Raw genomic sequence first — 7163 nt, 5'->3', positions numbered from 1 at the left:
ACTGCAGTGCTCCTGCTGCCCCAGCCCCCAACAAAGGCGGCCATTCAGCCCCGGCCGTGCAGGGGTTTGATGCTACACATGAACATCTACCATTGTTGCCAGCACTGCAGCCCAGAGAAATTAAATGCAAATTGTCTTTGTTCCCCAGCACAGATCACCATTTTGGCCCTAGGAGCCAAACAAACGCCCTCTGTACTCCCCATTTTTTTCCCTGCACATCACCTGCTTGTCAGCTAATACGGGATTTAGCCTTGGGCACAGCCTGTTCACGTGCAGCAGCATACAGATAATCTTCTAGGGCTGTAGCTGCGCATGTTTCTGGTACTCTGGGATGCGTCTCAAAATAAAAACATCAAAGATCAGTCAGGAGGTCAACAAACAGCACAACTAAAAGGCAGCAGATTTCCTGCTTCTAAGGGAAGGGCATCACTGCTTCGAACACTGTCCATCCACAACTCCTCCACAGCGGGGGCAACAGTAATACCATGCCTCCAAACCTTGATGCAAGAAATACTGCTTCTCCTGCCATTGTTCCTTTATCCAGAAATAAGAGGATAAAACTGAACCAATGAACTCGGGCTTGAGATCAAACAAGAATTTCCCACTACAATAATCTTTAAATGTAGGAAATAACTTCCTGAGGATACTGAGAAAGCCCTAGTTTTGGAGTGGTTAATCCTGTGACAGAAGACAAACAGCAGGCAAAAACTTCCGTCTTTTGACGGAACAGGTGACACGCCACGTAATTTAAAGAGCTTGGCCTGCCAAGACACTTCTGATGTAACAGAAACTTCCATCTGTGAGACCCCTTGAATTTCTGGATTCCCACTATAAACAACTGGACTTCTGGCAAACACTCTGAACCTCTGCCTGCTGCAGCTCTGTCTCCTTGCTACTGCATGTCAGCTACCACTGAGACAGTTCAGTCTCACAGGAACAAGGATGTGCCCTCCACTCACAGTTCAGATACTTGATTAGTTGCTACAGCTCAGGAAGACGCTGCTTATCAGCCAAGCTGCAGCGGCAGACTGCACGCACACTTAGCAAATCACTATACAAAAGTGAGATAAAAATGTATTTGCTTAAATCTTTTTCATTGTGGCTTATGCAAACATGCTTTACCTCAGGTTTGGTCGCAGCACACTCGCCTGCCTGAGCCTCCAGCTCATAGCAAGTTGTGGCTTTTAGATCCACAAATCCCAAATTCAAGCCTAGATGATGAGGATGCCTAAGGCCATGATGCTCTAACAGGGCACAAGATCTGCACAGAGCTGACAGCAAGACAAAGGTTTGGATTTTCTATCAGGCTTATCTCCATGGCATCTGATCAGCTCTATCTACTCCCTGCTATTGCTTACCTCTGCGAAACAACAACATTCAGGTCACCAGCTTTACAGTTTGAGAGCAACGAGGGAGACAAATCTCTAGAACAGATGAATCTCCAAACAGCTGATGCATAAAATGAGAAGCTTAATTTAAAATAGCCAAGTATGGGGTTTCTCCCCACATTTAGAAATCTTCCTCACCTGCACATTTGCTCACTATCTTCTTCAAATACACATAGATATTTGATCTCACAATGCATTGAGGGAAAACTCCATTTCCATGAGTCAGTTCCCAGTAGAGAGCACAGAGAGCTGGATAGTCCTCTGCCAAGAGGAAATGATTAAAGCCAGAAATCACCCAAAACCATATGGTAACAAAATGTTGGGGTTCCCCACCCTCCCCGTAAGGGCAGGACAGAGTTCTTGCAGATGTTGAGAATCTTTTCTTGGCTCACAAAATGCAGATGAGCACATTTGATCAACTCTTAGCTGCAAAAATACCCAACCCAACACAGGAGGAGCTAAAGGATGAGCACAGTAGCATGGCTTAATGCAGATGGCCCATCATCAGACTGGCAAATGGTAGGGCTTATAATTTTCATACTGTTGCAGAAGAGCCCCAGAAGATGTTGTCAGCAGAACCAGGGAAAGAGATGGCACTTTGGAAGGTGCACACTGAAAACAAGAGTTAAAAAAGCTTGAAACATTTACAGCAGTTGAAGCTGCTCAGAAGTTTGCTATAAAGGCTGGCTTCACCTCAACTTGTCTTACACACCACATTCGTTTCTCAGACCAATTTAAGCTCTCAGAAGCCTAGACATAGTTCCCACATCTGCCTGGAGGAATATTTCACCCCCAGTACTGAGCTGCAGCTTCCCATTTATTTAACAATCACAATAACAGCTTGCATTTCTGGAACCTAAGGAATGCTGTAGTGCAGGAAAAAATTATTTCTGTAGTCACTGTGCAAACAGAGGAAGTGCACGAAGGGGTGAAATACTGCAGATGCTGGGACGTGGCGCTTAGGAAGGAGGACGAGCTGCCTGACAGGGATGACCCTGCCCAGGACTGAAGACTAACACCTGGGCAATATGAAGGCTCATGAGCGTAGCTATCTACAAGAGCCACCTGAACTTTTGCTCAGTCAGAGGGCAGTGGAAGAAGACATTACCTTTAATAAAGGCCACAGCACAAGGAGTACATACCATGTCCCAGCTTATGTGGCCACAGCTGGGTAGGGCTCCCCTCAAGTGCTAACCTTGAGAGGGAAAAGTGCCCCATCCTATGGGAATCCAAGGCGAGGAGAATGCAACCACCACCCATACTGGAACATATGCCACACAGTGTTCAAGAGCTGCTTTCCAAAGCTCTGGAAGTGCACCACTCCAGCTATCATCTGTCAGCTGCAAGAAATTAGTCTCACTGTGGTCTTGCTCACCTGCAGCCTACATTGGTTCCAAAAGAAAGGGAAGACAGGGCTACCATGGTAGGGCTTTTTTTGTTTTAGCTTTTTAGCCTTAACCTTTTCCATTCCATACTGAAATTCCCATCCCAGCTGTCTTTGAAAAAACAAAATAAACACATTCCTGACGTACTATGAATAGAAACACCAGAGCAGACCTTGCTTTGAACTGAATCGCACTGGCAATTTCTTCCAGGGAGCTTTTGACTTTAACATTTCCTACTAGCTTTGAAACAAAATCCTGAAGCAGACCTGCATCTGAACTTGTGAATATTTCCTTTTAAAGTCGTCCCAAAAGGATGGACTCCCAAGCTGTCTGGTTCCTAGACAAGGGGGAGTGTTGTCACTGAACCTTGAAGCAATGAAGCCTTAGTGGCTTATCTAATTCAATGAACAAGGCTTAAAGCTCAGTTCTAGCAACAGAGGAGAAACTGCATTACAGGCCCTGCAACCATAAACTTTATTTTGCTCTGGTCCAGTTTCACTCTCTTATTTCTCTTTTGCTGCAGAACAACTCTCATGTTGCTCTAAGAAAGAGAATCCATTCTTGTGTGAAAGGCAAGGATTTAAAGCCAAGGCATGTCTGTTTTGCCACCAAAGGTATAAATAACTGCAGTACATCTGGCTACCCTTTGGCCAGCTTTCAAAAAAGTGTGATGGCAGCCCCAGAGATGCCAGGGTAAAGAGAGCTAAAGGGAATACAGCGACCCCAAAACCTCCAAGGCAAATAGTGACCAGGATTGAAGCTTCACTTTTGAGCTTTGGCATCTGTGGGAAAACAGCCAAGAGCTGGTTTGCCTGCTGGTGCTGTGAGTGCCTCCATCTGCAGCACACAGATACTGCTGGGCAGAGTGGGAGGTGTGACAGGGCTGAGTTCCACCCGGAGTCTGCAGGACCAGCAGTGCCCTGGGATTTCAGAGGCAACTCCTGCTGCTTGCATTGACCTAGCTGCTTCTCCTTCAGGTGCTACCTCGAGTTTCATCGGCTGTGTTAGTCCTGCCTGTGTGCCAAAGACTACTGTCCCACTCCCACAGCAGGGACAGAGAGAGCAGAAGTGTGTTGGCTTCTCTGCAACTCAGCATTTTATTTTGAGCAATCCTCTCCAGGGGTGATGGGTAATAGATCAGGCTTGGAGCTGCAGGGTCTGAGGCAAGACCACAGTTTTGCTCCACTGATGCTTTTCCATGGGGAAAATAACCTCCAGCAGGGTGCAGAGAGATTGATACAGCCCTGCACTGCTTTGGTTAAAACAGCTGCAGCTTCTCTATCCCAGAGCTGTAGGAAGAGATTGCCGGTGGTGGAGGGGGGCACCATTCCTGTCACAACAAATAAACTCCGGTCACTTCTCAGTGCACATGTTCATCTCACCCAGCCCCTTCACAGCCTGCCTGCAGTCCATGGAAAATTCTAGACAGCCAAAGGCAGCAAGGGGAAGAGATGAGCTCCTCTGACAGCCAGGCAGGTGGTTAGAAGGATCCTTCCATTCCCATCACCCTGTCCTGTCAGAAACACTTCTATTTTAAGTCAAGGCTTTATTCCTTCAAGATTTCAGACTAGGTTAGCTCTTCCAGTAAAAGAGGATGCTGACAAACATCTCCCTGGTCTGACAGAGTTTGAGCAAAGCTGTGGGAGTGTCAAATCCACATTAGCTGAAAGAATACTTACAAAAAACCCCAACTTTCTCCACTTGGCCAGCCACTTTCCATCAAAATGGCACAGGCAGACTACTTGATCCTTAAATTGGAAATTAAGAGATAGAAGAATGGGGCTGATTCCCCATGTTTATTAAAATCTACATTTGAGACTCAGAGCATTTATCCTGCGTGCCATCAGCAGTAACATTTTACTCCCTTATGGAGGTCAACTTACTCACAATCTGCATTGCTGGAGAGCAGCTCCTGGCTATGCTGGTTTTGGGGTTTTTTTTAGAACCTACTCCACTGCATTAAAGAGCCCTTCCAATAACTGGTCTGCTGCTCTGCAGAAGTATTTGCACAGCAGAATTGAAAAGCCACCTCTTAGTCTCCTTTCTGAAAGCTACAGTTCATATACAGTGGCTGGATTCACAGTTAAAAATAAAATTCAAAACAACACAATCAACCTAACAAACTTAACCAATAAAATATTAATAGATATTATTATAATTAGCATTACTGGTGTTACCCTTGGTGTTATTTTTCTTGGTGTTGATACTGGTTTAATAGCACTGCTGAGAATCTCTAATTAAAGCATGGATAGAACACAACTCCTGCCCTGAAGAGCTTAATGTCAAAAATTTGGCTTCGTGGAAGATATGTTGCAACCACCCACAGGTTATTGGGTTCACTACAGCAGTAACTATATCAAGCTCAATCGACTGTGATGTGATACACAAGAGGTCTGGCAAGATGATCTAGTAGTCCCTCCTGGTCTTAAGCTTGTGAATCTAAATAAACAAGACAGGAAGAAGACAGAGGTGAAATCACTTGGCAAATGGCAGAGCGCTGCAAAAAAATCACTAAATTCACAAAGCCACCGAGTCTCTGAACTTTTTCAGGAAGATGTACTTTTTCAGAGAAAATCTTTTACATCCCCCCACCAACATTTGCTGTGAGAGCATGAGTAAAACTGCATGTGTATGATAGCAACCACACATCGTGTACTTGTGTCTGCTTTAAGGGCATGAGCAACAATGCTTGAAGAATAAAGATGGAAAAGGAACACAGGATTTCATTTGCTTTAGATGACAGTTTTCAACACCTTGAACTCCCTGACACAGTCTTTCATGACCGTCCTCCACCCCTGCAGCTCACAGTCTGCTATAAAACACTGCTGGATTATACCGGTTCTCATAAAAACACCTAATATATAAGCACATGTAAAAGTCAAACATTCACATAGGCTTTCTTCACCTTGCAATTGCAAGCTATTTTCATGTTCTCCTTTCCTGCAGATCCCAGTCATCCATGACCTCCTTTTCTTCGAATTTGTGTGTGCTAGCATAAATGTTACATAGATGTGCAATGCCATGTAGGTTAGAGAAGACAGAAGCAAGAAAGCCTGCACAGCTGTCAGCTGGGAATTGCAGGGGTAGGTGGAATTACTCTAGAATCAAATTGTTCCTCTCCTTTCACAGCACAGCTTTATTTGCCTTGGTCTCCTGTTCTCATCATCCCTGTTCCTTTTCATGTCTTTGCTCTTCAAGTTATTAGGAAAATTATTCATTCAATTGCTTGTAGAAGCTGCCCAAAGATAAATACATTCAGCTTAATAAACCTAGTTAGCAGGATAGAAAAGGGGAGAATGCCTAATTAATGCATTAATTATTATAATGCCCTTTGAAGATGAAAAGTACTGGGGGCTCTAAGGGCAAGTTTCTGCCCTCTGAAGTCCCTAGGAATCATGTGCAGAATCTAATTCTGAGCATCACCACTGCTACAGTGTGGCAGCAAAAGAGATGCACGTACCACAACTCCTCCTCAGCATCCCGGACCTGGATGCAGAGGTGAGCCCATTTTCCAGATACTGCCTGCATCAAGACAACACAGCTACACAATCTCCCCTAAAAACAGGATCAGAGGAGTGGTGCTGTTGCAGGGAAAGGGCATGTGGCTCAAAGGAGATCTCCAGCTGGTGAAGTTTCCATGGCTCAGAAGCAAAACTATTTCCACTGCACAGGTTTCTCCTCATCCAGACAATAAGGCACAGGCTGAGATCTGAAGAACAGATTTGCCTCTTGCCGCAGTAAGCAATCTTCCTTTACAGCAAGGGAAAATAAGTTGCTTAGAAAGTCCCTTAGATGTCACTGCACAAACAAAATACAAGCTGCTAATAACAGGTTTCTTAGTCACACTTCCTTTGCATGTGGTACTGGGAGGCACATATTCTAGGCTCTCAGAATTATGGGCTTAGGTTATGAAAACTTTCATGAGCGTATTTTAAATTTCAGTCTGAAGGAATCAGGTACTAGCAGCTGACATTCGTATAGTGTCTCCTGAAAACACTGAACAATCTCAACAAAGCCTAGAAAAGAGAGTAAAATGCACAACAGTAAGATTCACTTATATCTTGTGAGAAGATAAAAAGGGCAGAAATTATGCAGTCAGTCAACAGATTTTCTGGTCATCACTGGGAATACTTTGGATCAACTAAATAATGCTCATCACTCATCTCTGTAGCAGTTCAAAAAAAAAAAAAAAACAGTTCTAAGTTCCCTTATACTGCCACAGAGCATTTAAAATTCTGCAAACTTCACAAATCTCTTATGGGGAAGACTCCCAGTGTGTGTCAAAGGCCAAAGAAGGCAAGGCCTCAGCAAGCAAAGCACACAGGTGACCTGCAGCAGGTGCAAGACCAAAGCCACCACAAAGCCCGGAGCTTTACTTCCAACCATGGGT

The sequence above is a fragment of the Cyanistes caeruleus genome, chromosome 2 (assembly GCF_971803275.1).
Source record: "Cyanistes caeruleus chromosome 2, bCyaCae1.hap1.1, whole genome shotgun sequence".
NCBI classification, from domain to species: Eukaryota; Metazoa; Chordata; class Aves; order Passeriformes; family Paridae; genus Cyanistes; species Cyanistes caeruleus.
The sequence above is the reverse complement of the archived record's forward strand: the minus strand, read 5'-3'. Positions refer to the sequence as shown.